The following is a 23,194-nucleotide window of genomic DNA, read 5'->3' as shown; positions in this document are numbered from 1 at the left end:
CCTATTTTATTTCATTAGCATTAACTAAACTTGACTTTTTAGAAAGTCCCATATAATGCACAAGAACCAAAAAAGGCATCAAACAATGTTTTCACTTTCATCGTAGCTAAATTATAGTGCCACCTAGAAATTTACTGGTATGTCTTAAGAAACTTTTAAAACAGCTTTGGTTGGAACCTCTTTTTATGAAGGGCAGTATATAGAACCATAAAGGTTATGGTATTAGTATGATTTTTTTACTCAGTACCCCTAATAAGAGTTTAATGAATTGGTAAATTTGCAGGTGGCACTATAATTTAGCTAGGATGAAAGTGAAAGTGTCATTTGATGCCTTTTTTTATGCTCTTTCATAATACAATAATTGCTTCTGTTGCAAATTCTATCTTGAGCCCTTAAAGGAGCCCCAAAGATATTTCATTTTTGTAACCACACAAAGAAGTTATCAACACTAATTAAGTTGTTTAAAAGTGGTTAAAAACATATCATAGTTTATAAATTAGTTGCTCAAGAGTAATATATTCCAAATATACTTATTTATAACAATTCAAACCTCATTTATTAGGCAATTCAATTCAAACTGTTTTCCTACCATTTCAAGTTTTTCAAATGCCATAAAAAAAAGCACTGAATTTTGAGATTCAAAACTTTGTGATTGACAATTCAGGGTATATTCTAATTCAGGGTGTGGTAAATATTTACCAAATCATATTATTGAGTAGGGCCTAAGACACCCAGTAGTCGGCCACCTGCCTATTCTCGGACAGAATCTTTGATAGGAATGAATCATCATCCTATTCCCGGACAAAAGTCTCTAATTCCGGTCACCTGCGATGCATTAATCATTTTAAAAACTTTTTGACATTTAAACTACTCTAATTACTGTATTATACCACCTAGAAACTTAATTTTTTTTACAGTTAAAATCCTCTTTCTTTTGTGAACAAGTAGGTTACTAATTCATATAGTTTCGCTTGTACAGCGCTTCATATTTTTAAATTTACTAAGAAGCGTCAAATCTTCTTATAGACGGACATATAGGAATCGCTCATGTATATAGTTATTATGCAATATTGCTTTGTTCCGTTCATTGATTTCCTGTTATCGGCTTTTGTCAACCTTCATGAGACGGGTTTTCATCCACTTGTTGCTAGGCCTATAGGCAGAACCTGCTAATTCATGATTTAGCAAATTCATGATTCATGATGGCAAACAAAACATTAAATTGTAAAAGGTTTATTAATATAAGAAATTTGTTATTTAAATTTGATTTTCACAGAATATAATAATTCAGATTGGAATTATTGAGAAAAGTGATTATCCTTGTTATTCAATGTGGGCAGGTGCGGATCAAGGATTTTTTTTTGGGGGGGGGGGGGCAAAATAGGTGGTTTCTATAAAAAAAAAAATTATGGGGCACAACATAGGTTGATCTGATAAATTTGCATCAGGAGTAAGTTTAATTAAGGCAAACTTTAGTTAATTAAGTAAATTATGCTCTTTAATGCTCTTTTTTATGCTCTTTAAGAATATAGTAGGCCTAATCATTTTTGTTGGAAATGAATTTTAGCCCCCATCCCTATACATACCAACTCAGGGTATATATTGGCACCTTAGGGGGGTGGGGGTGATTTTATTTCTGTGTAAATGAGAGGTATGTTTCAAATTCCCCCCCCCCCCCCTAATGTGCAAATATATACCCTGAATTGGTATATATAGGGGTTGGGGCTAAAATTCATTTTCAACAAAAATGGGTAAATATATACCAAATCATATTATTGAGTTAGGAATAAAGTGAATACACCATTCGGTGCCTTTTTTATACTGATTACAAGTATAATAATCATTTCTATGGGAAATAAATTTCAGCCCCCCCCCTATATATATGCCAATTCAGGGTATACATTTCTACATAAGGGGGGGGGGCAAATTTTGTTTCTGATGTAAATTGGAGGTAAGTTTAAACGTAAGTTTAAGATAAATATTCAGATTGGAATTATTGAGAAGTGATTTTCCTTGTCATTCAATTAGGACAGGTGAGGATCAAGGATTTAGTTTTTTTTGGGGGGAGGGGCAAAATAGGTGGATCCAATAAAAAATTTAGGGGGGCGCAAAATAGGTTGATTCGATAAGTTTAATTAACGCAAACTTGAGTTAATTAAGTAAATTACACTACTTTAGGCTACACTAGGGGAGGGGGGCGTGCACCCCTTCGCCCCCTCCCCGCTGGATCTGCCACTGAATGAGGGGAACTGGTATTCCCCTGTACAATGTTTTCAACTATGCAGGATTCCAATGGTACACTTTTCATATTGATCTGACACTATTTTTGATGTGTTTTAGGCTTTTTTTAGAAATCACCATAAACTTTTTTTTGGAATAAACTTTTACTTTTAAAACGAACCAAAATAATAGTTACCATTCCTGAATCAATGTCCCATGGCAACTTTTTCTTAATAGTAATTTTTTTTTCAAAATGTTTTTAACTTTTGGTTACTATGGGTTGTTGTTTGTTTTTTACTGGGTCACACCTACCTCTGCAACCATGACAGTGGTGGATCCAGAGGGGGGGAGGGGGTTCATCCCCTAGTCAGTACCTCACTCTTTAAGCCAAAGATTTTTTAGTACTTTCATAAGAGCTATTTATTCTAAATAACGGCCTTTGTGATTAAGGGGTCATTTTTAAAGAACTGGAACAAAATTCGAACTTTAGCTTAAAGAGCGAGGTAGGCCTATTGACTAGTAGGCGAGCCCCCTAATATACATATTAAAAATATATGAATGTAGAAATTCGTTAAGTAAGTTAATTCGTAAGCTACGTATCTTTATTACTAATAAAAACGTTTGTAAATAAAATTAAATAAGTTTCGAGAAAGCCATTTAACCAAATAAAAGTAAAATTAATATGCAAATTTTGTTTTAATTATTCATGTATGGTGACCCAAAATCAAAACCTGCATCAATTCAAAAACGTTCAAAAATTAAAGAAAAAAACAAGTTTTTTTAACTGAAAGTAAGGAACAACGTTAAAACTTAAACAGAAATTATTCCGTATATGAAAGGGGTTGTCCCCTCCTCAACGCCTCGTTTGTTACGCTAAATTTTGACTTTCTCAAAACTCTTGTTTGTTTTAAAAAATAAAAAAATCGTTAATCCCCCACCTTGTAGGCAGCTACACCCAAAATATGCTTGTTTTGCTTTGTTTTTTTTTGCTTTGGCATTCTTCAAGACAAATATTTAACTTTCTACCTAGAAAATGCGCCTTTTATTATTTCTTCGCTTTCAATCTTGTATATACGTGAATGAAATATATCCCCTTATAGAAAAGAATACTCCATAATCCTTCGTCCTGATGTCTTAATTTAGCTTAAATTCATTTTTATTATCGGAATTCAATCAAAATTAAGTGCACATGCCCCATCAATATTGGTCAAACATGTCACTTCAATACATGACAAGTCTCACATCAATTTTTCTAAACGGCAAAAATAAAGAAAAAAAGGAATCAATATGCGACTTCTCAAACAAAAACATCTGTCAAAAGCATTTAAGAAATCCCGTCTCGTTTCAAAGGATAACATTTTGAAAAAAAAATTACTATTAAGGAAAAATTGCCATGGAAAATTGATTCAGGAATGGTAACTATTATTTTGGTTCGTTTAAAAAGTAAAATTTTATTCCAAAAAGAAGTTTATGGTGATTTCTAAAAAAAGCCTAAAACACATCAAAAATAGTGTCAGATCAATATGAAAAGTGTACCATTGGAATCTTGCATAGTTGAAAACATTGTACAGGGGAATACCAGTTCCCCTCATTTAGTGGCAGATCCAGCGGGGAGGGGGCGAAAGGGTGCACGCCCCCCTAGTTTAGCCTAAAGTAGTGTAATTTACTTAATTTACTCAAGTTTGCATTAATTAAACTTACTCCTGACGCAAGTATATCGGATCCACCTATTTTGCACCCCCTAAATTTTTTATTGGATCCACCTATTTCCCCCCCCCCCAAAAAAAAACAAATCCCTGATCCGCACCTGTCCTCATTGAATAACAAGGAAAATCGCTTTTATCAATAATTACAATCTGAATATTTATCTTAAACTTACGTTTAAACTTACCTCCAATTTACATCAGAAACAAAATTTGCCCCCGCCCCTTATGTAGAAATGTATACCCTGAATTGGCATATATAGGGGGAGGGGCTGAAATTCATTTCCGATAGAAATGATTATTATATTTGTAATCAGCATAAAAAAAAAGGCATCGAATGGTGTATTCACTTTATTCCTAACTCAATAATATGATTTGGTATATATTTACCCATTTTTGTTGAAAATGAATTTTAGCCCTGACTTCTCAAACAAAAACAGCTGTCAAAAGCAATTAAGAAATCCCTTCTCGTTTCAAAGGATAACATTTTGAAAAAAAAATTACTATTAAGAAAAAGTTGCCATGGGACATTGATTCAGGAATGGTAACTATTATTTTGGTTCGTTTAAAAAGTAAAAGTTTATTCCAAAAAGAAGTTTATGGTGATTTCTAAAAAAGCCTAAAACACATCAAAAATAGTATCAGATCAATATGAAAAGTGTACCATTGGAATCTTGCATAGTTGAAAACATTGTACAGGGGAATACCAGTTCCCCTCATTCAGTGGCAGATCCAGCAGGGAGGGGGCAAAGGGGCGCACGCCCCCCCTAGTTTAGCCTAAAGTAGTGTAATTTACTTAATTTACTCAAGTTTGCATTAATTAAACTTACTCCTGACGCAAGTTTATTGGATCCACCTATTCCCCCCCCCCCAAAAAAAACAAAATCCTTGATCCGCACCTGTCCTCAGTGAAGAACAAGGAAAATCACTTTTCAATAATTCCAATCTGAATATTTATCTTAAACTTACATTTAAACTTACCTCTGATTTACATCAGAAACAAAATTTGCCCCTTCCCCCACCTTATGTAGAAATGTATACCCTGAATTGGCATATATAGGGGGGGGCTGAAATTCATTTCCGATATAAAGGATTATTATATTGGTAATCAGCATAAAAAAATGCATCAAATTGTGTATTCACTTTATTCCTAATTCAATAATATGATTTGGTATATATTTACCCATTTTTGTTGGAAATGAATTTTAGCTCCCACCCCTATATATACCATTTCAGGGTATATATTTGCACATTAGTGGGGGAGGGGGATTTGAAACTTACCTCTCATTTACATCAGAAATAAATTACCCCCACCCCCCGAAATGTGCAAATATATACCCTGAATTAGTATATATAGGGGTGGGGGCTAAAATTCATTACCAACAAAAATGATTGCTATATTCTTAAAGAGCATAAAAAAGAGCATTAAAGAGCGTAATTTACTTAATTAACTCAAGTTTGTGTTAATTAAACTTACTCCTGATGCAAATTTAACAGATCAACCTAATGTTGCACCCCATAATTTTTTTTTTATTGGATCCACCTATTTCGCCCCCCCCCCACTCTCCCCAAAAAAAATCCTTGATCGGCACATGCCCACATTGAATAACAAGGATAATCACTTTTCTCAATAATTCCAATCTGAATTATCTTCTCTGAAAATCAAATTTGTTAGACAAATTTGTAATAAACCTTTAAAAATTAATTTTTCATTTGCAAAATGGTGATTTACAAACTGCAGCTATTTTGAAATTAGCTTGGCCGAGATTACAGTGTATAGAAAACAAAACTGGGAAAACCAGTTTTGTTGCTAGTGGCCGTGAATAGGGAGATTGCTGGTCGGAAATAAGCAATATTGCATCATAACTATTTACAATGAGCTGTTTGTATGTCTGACTTTAGGTGGAATTGTCACTTGTTAGTAAATTCAAAAATAGGAGGCGCTGTACAAGCGAAACTATTTGAATTAATAACCTACTTGTTCACAAAAGAAAGACGATTTTAACTGTAAAAAAAATTAAGTTTTTAGGTGGTATAATACAGTAATTAGAGTAGTTTAAATGTCAAAAAGTTTTCAAAGTGATTAAAGTGTCTAACTACTGGGTGTCTTACCCTAACAACTAAAGTGAATTTACCATTTGATGTCTTTTTTTTATGCTGATTACAAATATAATAATCATTTCTATTGGAAATGAATTTTAGCCCCCCCCTATATATGCTTACCTCCTATTTAAATCAGAAATAAAATTTGCCACCACCACCACCCCCCCCCTAATGTAGAAATATATACCCTGAATTGGTATACATAGGGGGGGGCTAAAATTAATTTCTGATAGAAATGATTATTACATTTGTAATCAGCATAAAAAAAAGTATTGAATGGTATATTCACTTTAGTTGTTGCTCAATAATAGGCTATGGTTTGGTAAATATTTACCCAGGGTATATATTTGCATATTAGGAGGGTGGGGGGTAAAGTTCAAGGTAAATTTACAGTGGGCCATATAATTTAGCTAAGATGAAAGTGAAAAAATTATTTGATGTTTTTTTATGCTTTTTTATAATTCATATATAATACCTTTGGGGCCCCTTTAAGGGCTCAATATGCAATTTACAACAAAAGTAATAATTGTAAAGATCATAAATGATGGCATAAAATGACATTTTCACTTTCATCCTAGATAAATTATAGCCTAGTGCCACATGCAAATTTACCAATGAATTTGTCTCCTTGTGCATTCTGGTGTATTTGCTGATTATTTTTTTTTTTGTAATGTGTTCAGTTGTTCATTAGTTATTAGAGGTACCAATCAATACCCAGGGGAATCAGTTCTTGTATTATCCTACTGTTGCTTATTATTTTGTTTACTATTAACTTGTAATAAAACAGGCCTATGGCTTAGGCTACTCTACTTTTTTTTAAATAAATTAATCTTTGAAGATGGTCTATGGTCTATATGCCTACTTGCTTAGGTGGAAATAAACTGGAAATGGCAATTAGAATGTCTACTTAGGAAATTCTCACATGTTTGGTATTTTAAATGTCTTGCGAATTGTCCTTATGCCGCCTCTACATTCGGCGTTTTCTCGAAAACTGGGGCGAAAATCTGGGATGTACGTAAAGTCTATACTGATAAAAATCACAATCAAGGTAAAAATCAAACTCAGTATTCCAAATAGATTACTACTACAAATAATGATGTATAGCATCCTCCCTCCTAATGTGGCAGGATATAGGGAATTTTCCATCGTAGCCTAGGTGCTAATCTTAACCCAGGAACAGGCTTTGAAATACAGAATATCGCCTAATGGTAAATTTTACCTAAAGAATGAAGTAAAGGCCTTAAGAATCATATGGGAGTATTTTGATAATTTTATAGGCTTACTTTTTCGTACAGTTTAGACAGGAAAAAAATGATCACATCACTTGATGTCTTTTTCTTGCTCCTTTCCAATATAGGTACTAGTTCTATTTTTAGTCATTGATTGAGACCACAGCAACTCATTATAGGCTTGTTTTTAGGGCAAATTTGTAGCCTTGAGTAGTTCATAGCATAATTTGTATTTTCCCTGTTCTTAATAGTTAAATGTTAGTATGAAAATAAATTTGGTAGTAGCTTTGCTGTGAAGTCATTTTCAATGGTTATTAAACTCTGTTTAAAAATTACTTTAAACTTGTTTTTGAAATAACATTGTACTGTGTAGTAAAAGCTTGGAAGGGCAGCCAAAAACATCCAAATTCCTGTCTCGGCTCTATTTGAACAAATAGACAAAGAATAGAATAAATGTGTTTTCATTCCCTTCCCTGCCTGTGTCAATATATAAGCCAAGGATTTATAGTTTCAATTCCCTGGAAAATTAGTCTTATACCTATTTTCAAAAGTGAGATTGAATTTGTCAAAGCTTGGAGGTTTATTCCCCCTGTCTGTTTAAAGAAAACAGATGCATAATTGAAGTTTTGTTCATTTCTGTCTTACATTCAATGGGCATAAATGGTATATGTTCCTTCATTCATATGTCATGTTTCTTTTCTGCAGGAATGTTTTTTTCTCATTTTTAGGATGATGCAAACTTTTTTTTACAAATAACTTATACTAGAAGCTAGTTTTCAAGATTTTGACCTACTCCAGGATCCCTGGTTCCAAAGGTATGATTGAATTTCTTGAAGCTAGAAGGCTTACTCCTTCAAAACTTGTAATTGAAGTTTTCTCACTAATATCTAACCTTTAGTGGGTCTAAAAGAAAGTTTTTTGTGACAAATACAATGCTAAATATTTAGATTACCTTTCTTTCAACTTAATATCATTAAAATAGTAGGGCTGTCACAAAGTCCCTAAAATCAACTGAAGCTTCCTCAAATTGATGGAGGTCCCTAAAGTCCCTTTTCTGGCTTTGGTTTAAAGCTCTGTATCCAGAAACCTACCAATACCTGTGAGTATACAGTTTTCAGTATTTTTATTTCTATTGAGACCCTTGGAACCTGTTTTCGCTTGTCTAAGAAACACAAAACTTGCTGTTATAGGCTACAGAATTACTGTCAGGACAGAGCAGACATACTAGTAACAAAAAGAAGTGACTCCCTTGGGCTCTGGAGTAAATAGACTAGGAGGGGGCAGGGTTCAGTTGGCTTTGTTAATTACCTGGAAAAGTCTTTTCTGAGTGTCACTTTGTTACATACAGTGGAAAAAATAAGTAAATTAGAGAATGGCTCCAAGTACAAAATATGAAAGAGGCAGTGTTAAAACTAGACCCCGGCGCCGCACCGATGAGGGAAGACCGATGGCAGCGGGGCCAAAAACAGCGCACCGCCGCCGCACCGCCCGTAAGATGTCGGTGGGGCACCGCCGGTGAGATGTTGGCGGCATGCCGCGGGTTCAATCAATGTTGATCGCAAACATTAATGTTTTCATCAGTCTTTCTCAAATCACAGCTTAAATTTACAACCGATTCGAGCCTATTCATGAGTTCAAAACTTCACAAGTCACTGGCTGGAAACTGGTCTTCTTCGTTACTCATCAAGAGAAGTAGAAATCTGGTAGAAAAGAAATGGCTGTGGCGTTTCAGAACCCTTGCATAATAGTTGAAGTATCTATTAGCTATATAATCTTAACATAAATAATTATCAAAATTAGTATTTTTTTTTTCATCGAGCATTACTGCATACAAAACTTAAAATACCGTATCACAAAATTCGTCAGTTATCTGGATAAAAACTTTGAATATAAGTTTGAACTTAGAAGCTTAATGTTTTCATAGTGCCCTTTGCCTGTATCTGTTTTGTCACCTTTAAAACAGCTGAAATGGGCGACTTTGACATTGATTGTATTTTTTCGTTCTTTTGGATTCCTAAAAAGCCTTCCTTGTATTAAACACTGGTTTTTAATAACAATTTAAAAAAATACATTTTAAAGTTTTTTGGCTTCTTTATAGAATATATGTGATGTAGGCTAGGGCTGAACTGCTGCTTTTTATTGCTTTTGACTGCTCTTTTGGATATTATTCATTTTTTCTTTTGGGGATTCATTCCAAATTATAAACTGATAAATATCTAATATCAGTCAAACTATAAACTGCATCTAAACAGAATAAATTTATCAAATTGAAAAATACATAATGAACACTTCACATGAGAACACTTCAATTACAATGAAACAAAAAACACTTAATAGTTTATTTGGTATGAAGAAAAATTAAGTGCCAGCTATTTTCTTAGGTAAAAAATGAAAACCTCATCAATTTTAAATGCAATTAAAACAGATAAGGTGCAGACTGAACTAGCTCAAGGAAGATATTGAGATTTTCGTTCTAGTTCGTCAGTTTTAATCCAAGCAAAATGTTAGGAGACTTAGTATCTTTTATTGAGTTTAAGCTTTGATTTCCAAATGCTCACAAAAATTACCAAATTTAAGAAAGTCGCAACAATGAGTCACCTGTGGTGAAAATACTCAAAGACTCCTTTTTGATCCCCACCCAGGCTCAAAGCTTCTGCTATGGTCATATCCATGGAAATCTCCAAAGAGTTTCTTTTCAAAATAGCTTTCAAGCTTAGTTAGGGTATTTAACCTTTTTTTGCTTTTCTTCAAAGCTTTGAAAAAAATGCTATAATATTCCAAATGTTACATTTGTTATATTTGTGCATATTTTTGGTTATCATTTGTGGGGTGATTGAATTTTTAAACAACTGTAGATACGTAAGAACGTTGCAACATCTAGTACCCTTAGGTAATAAGATTGTCCAAGACTTTTCCCCGAACCTCACAAAGATAAACCTTTTATTACGACCTGGCCTGTTATTGTAACGGGCACTAGACCACGGATATCATAGTTGCTCGAGCGCAACGTTAGGTGGGAATGTCGATATCTCTTTCGTCACACCAATTCGTTTTAGTGTGAATCTGCCTTGTACTTATGAATGAATGTTTTCAAAGTAAACCCGTTTCATCAATAAGCAAAAAAACGAGTTGGCCGCATATGTCCCTTTTCCTTTGGACGATAAAACTATACAAGTGCTGTATCAAGTATAATTCACGAAAATCTTGTTAATTTTTTTCAAGTTTTCAACTTTTTGGCATCCTTGATTTCAATAAAAAAGAAATCAAGGTACTATCACTTAAATATAAGGACTCCCTGTGCCCCCCCCCCCTCTGGATAGCATCTTGATAGGATACCGTCTCTTCTTTGAATAAAACATTAACTTATTGGCATCCCTGCTTTCAAAAAAAAGAAATTGTTGTAAAAAAAGACCACAACAAAAATGTCGAAATTATTCAGATATACCTCAAATTATTGGAAAGCTGAGTCATAAATTTACCGTGGCATTTAATAAGATCCAAACAATATAATTAAAAGGGAGCACACACAAAAGCCAAATTAGGCCAGTAGGCTATGAGAAATCGCAAAAAAACCCAAGACAATGAACAAGTCACAATGGGGGGCCCCGGGTGTATTAAAATAGTTTCCCAGGGAATTTGATATCATTTTCTTCCGTCTCCACTTTAAGTGAAAAGAACAATTATCTTTTTGGCATCCCTGCTTTCAAAAAAAGAGGTATTATCATTTAAAAATAATAGCCCCCTATAGGCAATAATTTATAATTTTTTAATGAATCATATTTTTGGGGTAACTTCTGTTTCAATCTTTAATTCCCCAACCTTGTACATAGCTTAGTCTATAGCAAAATTTTGTCTCAGTAGAAGGTTTTTTTTAGGGGGGGGGTAACCATTTTTCAGAAAGATTGTATTTTCTTTAATCTATCAGGCTTTCAACAATTGAGTATTAAACATTAAGAAAATCTTATCTAAAAACAGCAAAAGAAAAAAAATTCTGAAACTTAATTCAGCTGTAGAAACAATCTGTTGGCTATCAATTTCAAAATCCAACTGAAGGCTGAAGCTGTATAGTAGTGAATGCGTTCTATAATTCTATTTAACTTGAAAACAAAATTATTGACTACGAATGATGTAAGAAATAGCGATTGGGAAACTGCATTCGAAATGATTTAAACTCATTTCATAAAGACAATACTTTTTTTTTGTCAACATATGAAGAACTGTCTATATTGCAATATTTGCAATTGCATATTGCATCTGTCTGGTTTTTATGCAAAGTAACAAAAGAGACAAAGAGTTAACGAACAAGAGAGTAGTGAAGAATTAGGGTATGCAAATAAATATTGTCGTAGAAACTTCAAAAAGGGCTAATTCGATTGGAAATCCAAGGGTTTAGTGCCCTTTTTAATAGTCGAAAGCGATTGGAGAGCAACTAACCCCACTCTGACGGCCACAATTTCCTCAAGCACATCCAATCAAATTGTGAGCCATTTTATTCAACATAGTTTTAAGTTCTGGAAATTAGATCTTTGAGGATCACAACCCCCCCCCATAGCCCTCAGGGCAAGGGTTGTGAGTTCTACCCATAGGACGTAAGAGGGTTTTAGGGGGAGTTGTGTGCCAGAGACAGTTAAAAGAGCTTATTGAATTGAAAATATAATCGCCATGTGCTCTTTTTAATAGTCTAAAGTGATCAGAAAGTCTCCGAAACTATATCAAAATCCATCACTCTCTGAAGCACGTGTAATAAGAAGTTCGAGATAGCCATTTTGTTCCACGCAGCTCATCGTTCAGGAAGTTTTACCTTTGAGAAGGATGCTCCCCCGGCAGTCTTCAGGGCAAGGGGTATAAGTTATGCCCTGGGGGCATATAAGGTTTTTATTGACATCTTTGTCGTAGAAACTAGACAAAGGGCTCATTCGATCGAAAATTCAAAGGGCTAGTGTCTTTTTTTAATAGTCGAAAGTAATTTAAGGGCAACTAACCCCCCTCTCACGCCCACCTATTCCCCAAACACATCCAATCCAAATTTTTAGATAGCCATTTTATTCAACGTAGTTGAACGTTTTGGAAATTAGGTCTTTAAGGATGACAAAACCTCCCCCCCCCCCACAACCCCCAGGGCCAGGGTTGTAAGTTAGGCCCTGGGGGCATAGAAGGTTTTTATTGAAAGCGTTGTCGTAGAAACTTCAAGAGGGCTCATTCAATTGGAAATTGAAAGGGCTATTGCCTTTTTTAAAAGTTGAAAGTGATTGAAGAGCGACTAATGCCCCTCTCACGCCCACAATTTACCCATCCAATCAAAATTTTTAGATATCCATTTTTTTCAACGTAGTTGAAAGTTCTGGAAATTAGGTCTTTTAGGATGATAACCCCCTCAGAGCCCTCAGTGCAAGGGTTGTAAGTTATGCCCTGGGGGTATATAAGGTTTATATAGAAAGTTGTTGTAGAAATTTCAAAAAGGGCTCATTTGATTGGAAATTGAAATTGCCCTTTTTAATAGTCGAAAGCAAGTGGAGAGTTATTAATCCCCCTCTCACGCCCACCATTTCCCCAAAAACATTTAATCAAAGCTTAGAGATAGACATTTTGTTAAACGTAGTTGAAAGTTCTGGAAATTATCATTATGTATTTAAGAATGACAAACCCCCGAGTACCCCAAGGGCAAAGGTTGTAAGTTCTGCCCTGGGGGCATATAAGGTTTTTATAGATAAAGCTGTCGTAAAACTTCAAAAGGGGCTCATTCAATTAGAATTTGAGAGGGCTAAAGCCCTTTTTAATAGGCGAAAGTGATTATAGGACGACTAACGGCCCTCTCACGCCCACCATTTCCCCAAACACTTCCGAGCAAAATTTTGAGATAACCATTTTGTTTAACGTAGTTGAAAGTTCTGGAAATCAGGTCTTAGAGGATGGCAAACACCCTAACAGCTCTTAGGGTAAGGGTTGTAATTTATGCCCTGGGGGCATATAAGGTGTTTATAGAAAGCGTTGTCGTTTCAGAAAGGGCTCATTCGATTGGAGATCGAAAGGCCTATTGCCCTTTTTAATAGTCGAAAGTGATTGGAAGGCTTGACATTTTATGTCAAGATCGATGTGGGTATAATGTAATAGTTTTTTTTGTTGTTGTTGTTATGTAGACCAGGGCACTTCGTATCGAAGGAGCTGTCGTGGGAACTTCGAAAAGGGCTCATTCGATTGAAAATAGAAAGGGCTGATTACCTTTTTAGTAGTCGAAAGTGATTCGAGGGCAACTAATCCCCCTCCCACACCCACCCTCCCATTTGCCCATTATGTTTAAAAACTAAATGTTGCCTTAAGATTAAATCAAATGCACTGTGCTAATGCTAATTCCCAATAAAGCATCTCAACAGTATCCCAAGAACGACTGAGGGTATTATGTTCAAACTTTCGGGGCTACTTCTGCTCTTAAAATTTAACCAAATCAACATAGCGTAAGTATATCCAAGCTATCAAACAAAGTAAACAGATTTTTTTGCAAATGGTATCAAGATTTCCGTTTCAGGTCAACTAGAGGAGGTGGGAAACTAAATTAAACACTACAACCATATAAACTAAAAAGATTTGTATTTTTTCAGTAAAGTGCTAATTTTTTTCGGTCCGAGATAAAATTAGTATCAGGCTCCCCGTTCTCATAAAATTTATCTTATATTTTGAGCATCAACCTCATCTTATCGGGCCCACTGACGCACATAGCAAGGAAGTGGTGATTTATCAATTTCCTATTCAGCTCTACACATACCAGGATGTGCTCTATCTTAATAAAAAGTGGTATTTCAAAATTTTGTATTTTGCATCTTAATGTTTTCACTAGTATCCAATTTTGACCTAATTATTCAGCTTCACCACACTGTGATTGTATTGTCCACGCTTTTGAGTGTTATATACACAATAACACACAAAAATACACCTATGATTTATGCAGAAAGGCAACATGACCACAGAAAGAAAAAAACTATTTAAAAGATGAAAAATAATATTAAACAAATCTAATTTCTCTATGTCACTTTTATCACAATTTTTACTACTATATCATGAAAAAAATACTCTATTTAGACACACTAATTATGAGACAGATATCAGCAAAATTCCAGCAGGGTTTGTATTTACTTATGGTATACAAACAAGCACATTTAATGCTTAATTTTGTGATATCCTAATCTCTAAATAGTAAAAAATCTTGTAATGGGATCAATTTTCAAAAACCTAAAAATTTTCCAATTGAAGTTACCCAAGTAAAATAAAATCGCCCAAAATATAAACCTAAAAATTCAAGTAACCTACAGATCGAATGAAACTTAATCATTGAATTTAAAAAGTAGTGAAACAATCGTATCTTAATTGGACAAACTCTATGAAAAAATCTTTCCCACAGAAGAGTTACCAGTAATACATAAATCTGCTTCTGCGTCACCAAAGTATCCAATAAATATCAGTATCACTAAATTTACATGATGGCGAACAGCTACGTAATTGAAATCTTAAGAGCTTGAATTTACAAACTATCAAGACATGGTGGAATTTATTATACAAAAAAATAGTTGCTCAAGATACAAAGTATTTTTGTGTAATCTAATTGCATTGTTCTGAAAACTAAGTTTAAAACAATGTATTCCAATGTAACTAAATTTCATTGTCCTTTAACAACTTTCACAGAGATAAATTATAAGTCTTCTGGAACCCAAGTAACATGTCGCTAGCAAAAAATTACAATGTAAAACTTGGTTTTGTTGAGAAAAATTCCAAAGTGATATCTTAAAGCTATAAATCGTATCAAAATTCAAGTAGCCAATTGGTGTATCCCTGTCCAATAGAAATATAGGACATACAGTCTGAACCAATAGGACCCGTGTAATATACTTTTTAGCGCCGCCTGAATGTAACCTCTGGCGAAATCGGAGGTTATAGTTGCTTAGAACTTAGCAATGTTGAGTTAGTCTATTTTCAGTTTTATGTCGAGTCTATTATGAGTCTATTATCAGTTTTATGTGCAGTCTAGAGGCAGTCTAGAGTGAGTCTATCAGCAGTCTATTATGAGTTTAGAATGAACCTTTGAAAACAATTAATGAAATCGATTTAACTGTTACATTGCATATGCCCCAGTCTACAATATTATCTTAGTGTCTATGACTGTTAAGTGTTTTTGATATTCCTGACAAGCTTTGTACCGCTCATGTGAGTAAAAATAAATACATTACTTTCTTAATTATTTCACTGTATGTTAATATTTCTCAAGAAAGTTAGTCTTGTGGCTCCAGCCGCTCTCAAGGGAACCTGAATCCTTTCAATCTGATTTCGACTCAGTATGGCCGTTAATGTATACTCCCCATTTGAACCGCTGATTTGATCCCCCATCCCACGAAGTTCCCCCTCTACTATGGTATGCTACTCGCGAATCACCAACTAAAGAATTAATTGAAAACCCCCATATAAAGAATTAGTTAAAAACCCACTCATTAAAATATATGAAATGATTTAATTGAAAACCCCCATATGAAAACAAACAAATAATTGAAACCCCCCCCCCCATTAGAATCTTACATTTTCTAATAGTCTTCCACCATCTGATTTGAGAGAAAACATTTGTGACAGCAATATACCTTTGGGTAGTTTAGCTTCTCTATAAAATACTTGGGTGGCTTAGCCTCTCTAAAATGCTTGAAAGACAGCAGAAATTTCAAAGTCGAATGTACAGATAAACTAGAAAAATATTAACATACTTTTCCAAACTTGGTACTTTTTTAAAGAAAGTTTCCAGCAGAGCCAATGCACAGGTTTAATGTTGTTCTAGGCCATCCCCCAAAAGTAACATTAAATTGTATTATATGTAATCTGATATAACATACTTAAGATTTTTAATCAAATATGTGAAATGAGAGGGCATGTTTCCCATGAGAATTTTACACCCTGTAACAACACAGTAATTCACATTTTTCTTAGAGAAGAAAAGCTTGATTTTTTCGAATATATTGGGGGGGGATAATAATCTTTGGAAGATGTTTTTGGAACTGTGAAACCAAATTTTATTTTCAAGAAAACCTGAGAATTTTACTATGTATTCAGGGACAATGCAAGTGCTGTTCATTGAACTATTCAAAATTTGCCTGTAGTGCTTCCAGTGCTGCCCTTATCATTCCAGATATTGGCTCTGTAATCAAGCAATTGTACCATAAGCAGATGTCTTCAGCAATGCTAGTATGGAAGTGCTAACATCTTTTGGAGAAGTAATTTTTTCCCTTGAAATATAAGAGCTGGAATATTTCAGTAGTGTTTTGCCGTGGTTTGCCTTGTCACTGTTACATTCTCTTGATGTTTCAAAGTTCATTTTGGATTTCATTCGTTGAAATGTAAGAGTTGGAATATTTCAGTACTGTTATCTAGTGGTTTACCTTGTCACTGTTACATTCTCTTGATGCTTCAAGTTCATTTTGGATTTTTTTCATTGAAATGTAAGAGTTGGAATTGTCACTGTTACATTCTCTTGATGTTTCAAAGTTCATTTTGGATTTTTTTCGTTGAAATCTAAAGGTTGGAATATTTCAGTGGTGTTTTGTCGTGATTTACCTTGTCACTGTTACATTCTCTTGATGTTTCAAAGTTCATTTTAGTTTTTTTTTCCTTGAAATTTAAGAGTCGGAATATTTCAGTAGTGCTTTGTCTTGGTTTAACTTGTCACTGTTACATTCTCTTGATTTTTTAAAGTTCATTTTGGTTTTCTTTCGCTGAAATGTAAGAGTTGGTATATTTCATTAGTGTTTGGCGTGGTTTACCTTGTCACTGTTACATTCTGAAGATGTTTCAAAGTTCATTTTTCATTTTTTTTTCGTTGAAATAAGAGTTGGAATTGTCACTGTTACATTCTCTTGATGCTTCAAAGTTCGTTTTGGATATTTTTTTCTTTGAAATGTAAGAGTTGGAATATTTCAGTAGTGTTTTCTCGTGGTTTACCTTGTCACTGTTACATTCTCTTGATTTTTCAAAGTTCATTTTGGATTTCTTTCGTTGAAATGTAAGAGTTTGAATATTTCAATAATGTTTGTCGTGCTTTACCTTGTCACTGTTACATTCTGAAGATGTTTCAAAGTTCATTTTTGATTTTTTAGTTGAAATGTAAGAGTTGAAATTGTCACTCTTACATTCTCTTGATGTTTCAAAGTTCATTTTGGATTTTTTTCGTTGAAATGTAAGAGTTGGAATATTTCAGTAGTGATTTGTCGTGGTTTAACTTGTCACTGTTACATTCTCTTGATGTTTCAAAGTTAATTTTAGTTTTTTTTTTCCTTGAAATTTACGAGTTGAAATATTTCAGTAGTGTTTTATCGTTGTTTACCTTGTCACTGTTATATTCTCTTGATTTTTCAAAGTTCATTTTGGCTTTATTTCGTTGAAATGTAAGAGTTGGAATATTTCAGTAGTGTTTGTCGTGGTTTACCTTTTCACTGTTACATTCTCAAAATGTTGCAAAGTTCATTTTTGATTTTTTTTTCGTTGAAATGTAACAGTTGTAATATTTCAGTAGTGTTTTCTGGTGGTTTACCTTGTCACTGTTACATTCTCTTGATGTTTCAAAGTTCATTTTGGATTTTTCGTTGAAATTTAAGAGTTGGAATATTTCAGTAGTGTTTAAGTGTGGTTTACCTTGTCGATGTTAAATTCTCTTGATGTTTCAAAGTTCATTTTGGATTTTTTTTTCTTTGAAATGTAAGAATTGGATTATTTCAGTAGTGTTTCGTCGTGTTGTATCATGTCCCTTTTCCATTTTTAATTTGTTTCAAAGTTCAGTTTGGACTTTTTTTTCGTTGAAGTGCAAGAGTTGGAATATTTCAGTAGTGTTTTGTCGTGATTTACGTTGTTACTGTTTCTTTCTCTTGATGTTTCAAAGTTCATTTTGGATTACATTCGTTCAAATGTAAGAGTTGGCATATTTCAAAAGTGTTTTGTCATGGTTTACCTTGTCACTGTTACATTATCTTGATGTTTCAAAATTCATTTTAGATTTTTTTTCCTTGAAATTTAAGAGTTGGAATATTTCAGAAGTGTTTTGTCGTGGTTTGCCTTGTCACTGTTACATTCTCTTGATGTTTCAAAGTTCATTTTGGATTTCATTCGTTGAAATGTAAGAGTTGGCATATTTCAGTACTGCTTTCTCGTGGTTTACCTTGTCACTGTTACATTCTCTTGATGCTTCAAAGTTCCTTTTGGTTTTTTTTCATTGAAATGTAAGAGCTGGAATTGTCACTGTTACATTATCTTGATGTTTCAAAGTTTATTTTGGATGTTTTTCGTTGAAATCTAAGATTTGGAATATTTCAGTGGTGTTTTGTCGTGATTTACCTTGTCACTGTTACATTCTCTTGATGTTTCAAAGTTCATTTTAGTTTTTTTTTCCTTGAAATTTAAGAGTTGGAATATTTCAGTAGTGCTTTGTCTTGGTTTATCTTGTCACTGTTACATTCTCTTGATTTTTTAAAGTTCATTTTGGTTTTCTTTCGCTGAAATGTAAGAGTTGGTATATTTCATTAGTGTTTGGCGTGGTTTACCTTGTCACTGTTACATTCTTAAGATGTTTCAAAGTTCATTTTTCATTTTTTTCGTTGAAATAAGAGTAGGAATTGTCACTGTTACATTCTCTTGATGTTTCAAAGTCCGTTTTGGATTTTTTTTTCTTTGAAATTTGAGAGTCGTATTGTTTCATTATTGTTTTGTCGTGGTTTACTTTGTCACTGTGACATTCTATTTATGGTTATAAATTAATTTTTGAGTTTTTCGTTGTATTGCAAGATTTCTAATTTTTCAGAAGAGTTTTGGTAGGGTTTATCATATCACTTTTACACTCTCTTGATGTTTCAAAGTTCATTTTGGATTTTTTTCGTTGAAATGTAAGAGTTGGAATATTTCAGTAGTGTTTGTCGTGGTTTACCTTGTCACTGTTAAATTCTCTTGATGTTTTATAGTTCATTTTGGATTTCATTCGTTGTAATGTAAGAGTTGGCATATTTAAGTACTACTTTCTCGTGGTTTACCTTGTTACCTCGTAGAGTTGGAATATTTCATTAGTGTTTGGCATGGTTTACCTTGTCACTGTTACATTCTGAAGATGTTTCAAAGTTCATTTTTCATTTTTTTTTCGTTGAAATAAGAGTTGGAATTGTCGCTGTTACATTCTCTTGATGATTCAAAGTTCATTTTGGATATTTTTTCGGTGAAATGTAAGAGTTGGAATATTTCAGTAGTGTTTTCTAGTGGTTTACCTTGTCACTGTTACATTCTCTTGATGTTTCAAAGTTCATTTTGAATTTTTTCGTTGAAATGTAAGAGTTGGATTATTTCAGTTGTATTTTGTCGTAGTTTACCTTGTCACTGTTATATTTTCTTTATGTTTCAAAGTTCATTTGGGATTTTTTTCCCCTTGAAATGTAAGAGTTGGATTATTTCAGTAGTGTCTTGTCTTGTTTTACCTTGTCACTGTTACATTCTCTTGATGTTTCAAAGTTAATTTTGGATTTTATTCGTTGAAATATAAGAGTTGGAATATTTCAGTAGTGTTTGTCGTGGTTTACCTTGTCACTGTTACATTCTCTTGATGTTTTAAAGTTCATTTTGGATTTCATTCGTTGAAATGTAAGAGTTGGCATATTTCAGTACTACTTTCTCGTGGTTTACCTTGTCAGTGTTACATTCTCTTGATGCTTCAAAGCTCATTTTGAATTTTTTTCGGTGAAATGTAAGAGTTGGAATATTTCAGTAGTGTTTGTCGTGGCTTACCTTGTCACTGTTTCATTCTTCATTTGTTTCAAAGTTCATTTTGGATTTTTTTTCCTTGAAGTGTAAGAGTTGGAATATTTCGGTAGTGTTTTGTCGTGGTTTACCTTGTCACTGTTACATTCTGAACATTCTGATTACATTCTGAACATTCTTTCAAAGTTCATTTTGGATTTCTTTCGTTGAAATGTAAGAGTTGGCATATTTCAGTACTACTTTATCGTTGTTTACCTTGTCACGGTTACATTCTCTTGATGTTTCAAAGTTCATTTTAGTTTTTTTTTAATTGAAATGTAAGGGTTGGAATATTTCAGCAGTGTTTTATCGTGGTTTGCCTTGTCACTGTTATATATTCTTGATTTTTCAAAGTTCATTTTGGATTTCTTTCGTTGAAATGTAAGAGTTGGAATATTTCAATAGTGTTTGTCGTGCTTTACCTTGTCACTGTTACATTCTGAAGATGTTTCAAAGTTCATTTTTGATTTTTTACTTCAAATTTAAGAGTTGGAATATTTCAGTAGTGTTTAAGTGTGGTTTACCTTGTCACTGTTAAATTCTCTTGATGTTTCAAAGTTCATTTTGGATGTTTTTTTTCTTTGAAATGTAAGAATTGGATTATTTCAGTAGTGTTTTGTCGTGGTTTACCATGTCACTGTTACATTTTGAAGATGTTTCAAAGTTCAGTTTGGATTTTTTTTTCGTTGAAGTGCAAGAGTTGGAATATTTCAGTAGTGTTTTGTCGTGGTTTACGTTGTTACTGTTTCTTTCTTTATCTTGATGTTTCAAAGTTCATTTTGGATTACATTCGTTGAAATGTAAGAGTTGGCATATTTCAAAAGTGTTTGGTCGTATTTTACCTTGTCACTGTTACATTCTCTTGATGTTTCAAAATTTATTTTAGATTTTTTTCACTTGAAATTTAAGAGTTGGAATATTTCAGAAGTGTTTTGTCGTGGTTTGCCTTGTCACTGTTACATTCTCTTGATATTTGAAATTTCATTTTGGATTTCTTTCGTTGAAATGTAAGATTTGGAATATTTCAGTAGTGTTTGTCATGGTTTACCTTGTCCCTGTTACATTCTTTTGATGTTCCAAAGTTCATTTTGGACTTCATTCGTTGAAATATAAAAATGAAATATTTCAGTACTGCTTTCTCGTGGTTACCTTGTTACAGTTATATTCTTTTGATGTTTCAAAGTTAATATTGGATTTTTTTTCGTTGGAATGTGAGAGTTGGAATTGTCACTGTTACATTCTCTTGATGTTTCAAAGTTCATTTTGGATTTTCTTTCGTTGAAATGTAAGAGTTGGAATATTTCAGTAGTGTTTTGTCGTGATTTACCTTGTCACTGTTACATTCTCTTGATGTTTCAAAGTTCATTTTAGTTTTTTTTTCCTTGAAATGTAAGAGTTGCAATATTTCAGTAGTGTTTTATTGTGGTTTACCTTGTCACTGTTACATTCTCTTTGTTTTTCAAAAATCATTTTCGATTTCTTTCGTTGAAATGTAAGAGTTGGAATATTTCAGTAGTGTTTGTCGTGGTTTACCTTGTCACTGTTACATTCTGAAGATGTTTCAAAGCTCATTTTGGATATGTTTCCTTGAAATGCAAGAGTTGTTATATTTCAGTAGTGTTTTGTCGTGGTTTACGTCGTCACTATTACATTCTCTTGATGTTTCAAAGTTCATTTTGGATTACATTCGTTGAAATGTAAGAGTTGTCATATTTCAGTAGTGTTCTGTAGTGGTTTACCTTGTCACTGTTAAATTCTCTTGATGTTTCAAAGTTCATTTTAGATTTTTTTTTCCCTTGAAATGTAAGAGTTGGATTATTTCAGTAGTTGTTTGTCGTGGTTTACCTTGTCACTGTTACATTCCCTTGATATTTCAAAGTTCATTTTGGATTTTTTTCGTTGGAATGTAAGAGTTGGAATACTTCAGTAGTGTTTTGTCGTGGTTTACATTATCACTGTTACATTCTCTTGATGTTTCAAAGTTCATTTTGGATTTCATTTGTTGAAATGTAAGAGTTGGCATATTTCAATACTGTTTTCTCGTGGTTTACCTTGTCACTGTTACATTCTCTTGATTTTTCAAAGTTCATTTTAGGTTTTTTTTCCTTGAAATGTAAGAGTTGGAATATTTCAGTAGTTGTTTGTCGTGGTTTATCTTGTTACTGTTACATTCTCTTGATGTATCACAGTTCATTTTGGATTTCTTTCGTTGAAATGTAAGAGTTGGAATATTTCAGTAGTGTTTCGTCGTTTGTCGTGTTTTGTCGTGGTTTACCTTGTCATTGTTATATTCTCAATATGTTTTAAAGTCCATTTTGGAGTTTTTTTTGTTGAAATGTAAGAGTTGAAATATTTCAGTAGTGTTTTCTTGTCGTTTATATTGTCACTTTTACATTCTCTTGATGTTTCAAAGTTCATTTTGGATTTTTTTCGTTGAAATTTAAGAGTTGGATTATTTCAGTAGTGTTTCTTCGTAGTTTACCATGTCACTGTTACATTCTGAAGATGTTTCAAATTTTATTTTGAACTTTTTTTTTGGTTGAAATGCAAGAGTTGGAATATTTCAGTAGTGTTTTGTCGTGGTTTACCTTGTTACTGTTACATTCTCTTGATAATTCAAAGATCATTTTGGATTACATTCGTTGAAATGTAAGAGCTGGCATATTTCAGTAGTGTTTTGTCGTGGTTTACCTTGTCACTGTTACATTCTCTTGATGTTTCAAAGTTCATTTTGGATTTTTTTCGTTGAAATGTAAGAGTTAAAATATTTCAGTAGTGTTTGTAGTGGTTTACCTTGTCACTGTTACATTCTCTTGATGTTTCAAAGTTCACTTTGGATTTTTTTCATTGAAATGTAAGAGTTGGAATTGTCACTGTTACATTCTCTTGATGTTTTAAAGTTCATTTTGGTTTTTTTCATTGAAATGTAAGAGTTGGAATATTTCAGAAGGATTTTGTCATGGTTTATCTTGTTACTGTTACTTTCTCTTGATTTTCCAAAGTTCATTTTGGATTTTTTTCGTTGAAATGTTAGAGTTGGATTATTTAAATAGTGTTTGTCATTGTTCACTCTTGTCTCTGTTACATTTTATTGATGATTCAAAGCTCAGTTCGGATTGCGTTCGTTGAAATGCAAGAGTTTAA

General features: G+C 33.2%; 1 protein-coding gene across 2 annotated transcripts in view; it reads right to left on the bottom strand.

Annotated features, from left to right (window-relative positions):
• LOC148947623 (uncharacterized) overlaps positions 1-6,969 on the bottom strand; it is a 98,931-nt gene extending 91,962 nt beyond the window's left edge. The window contains exon 1 of one of the 2 annotated variants that reach the window (XM_089096174.1): positions 6,949-6,969. The gene's annotated coding sequence lies outside the window, so the exon portion shown is untranslated. The other variant, XM_089096173.1, reaches the window with a different exon arrangement.
• Positions 6,970-23,194: the final 16,225 nt, after the last annotated feature.

The sequence above is a fragment of the Artemia sp. Qi Xiang Cuo genome, chromosome 10, assembly GCF_049724085.1.
Source record: "Artemia sp. Qi Xiang Cuo chromosome 10, ASM4972408v1, whole genome shotgun sequence".
NCBI classification, from domain to species: domain Eukaryota; kingdom Metazoa; phylum Arthropoda; class Branchiopoda; order Anostraca; family Artemiidae; genus Artemia; species Artemia sp. Qi Xiang Cuo.
Note: the sequence above shows the minus strand (reverse complement) of the source record. Positions and strands in the feature narration are given on the sequence as shown.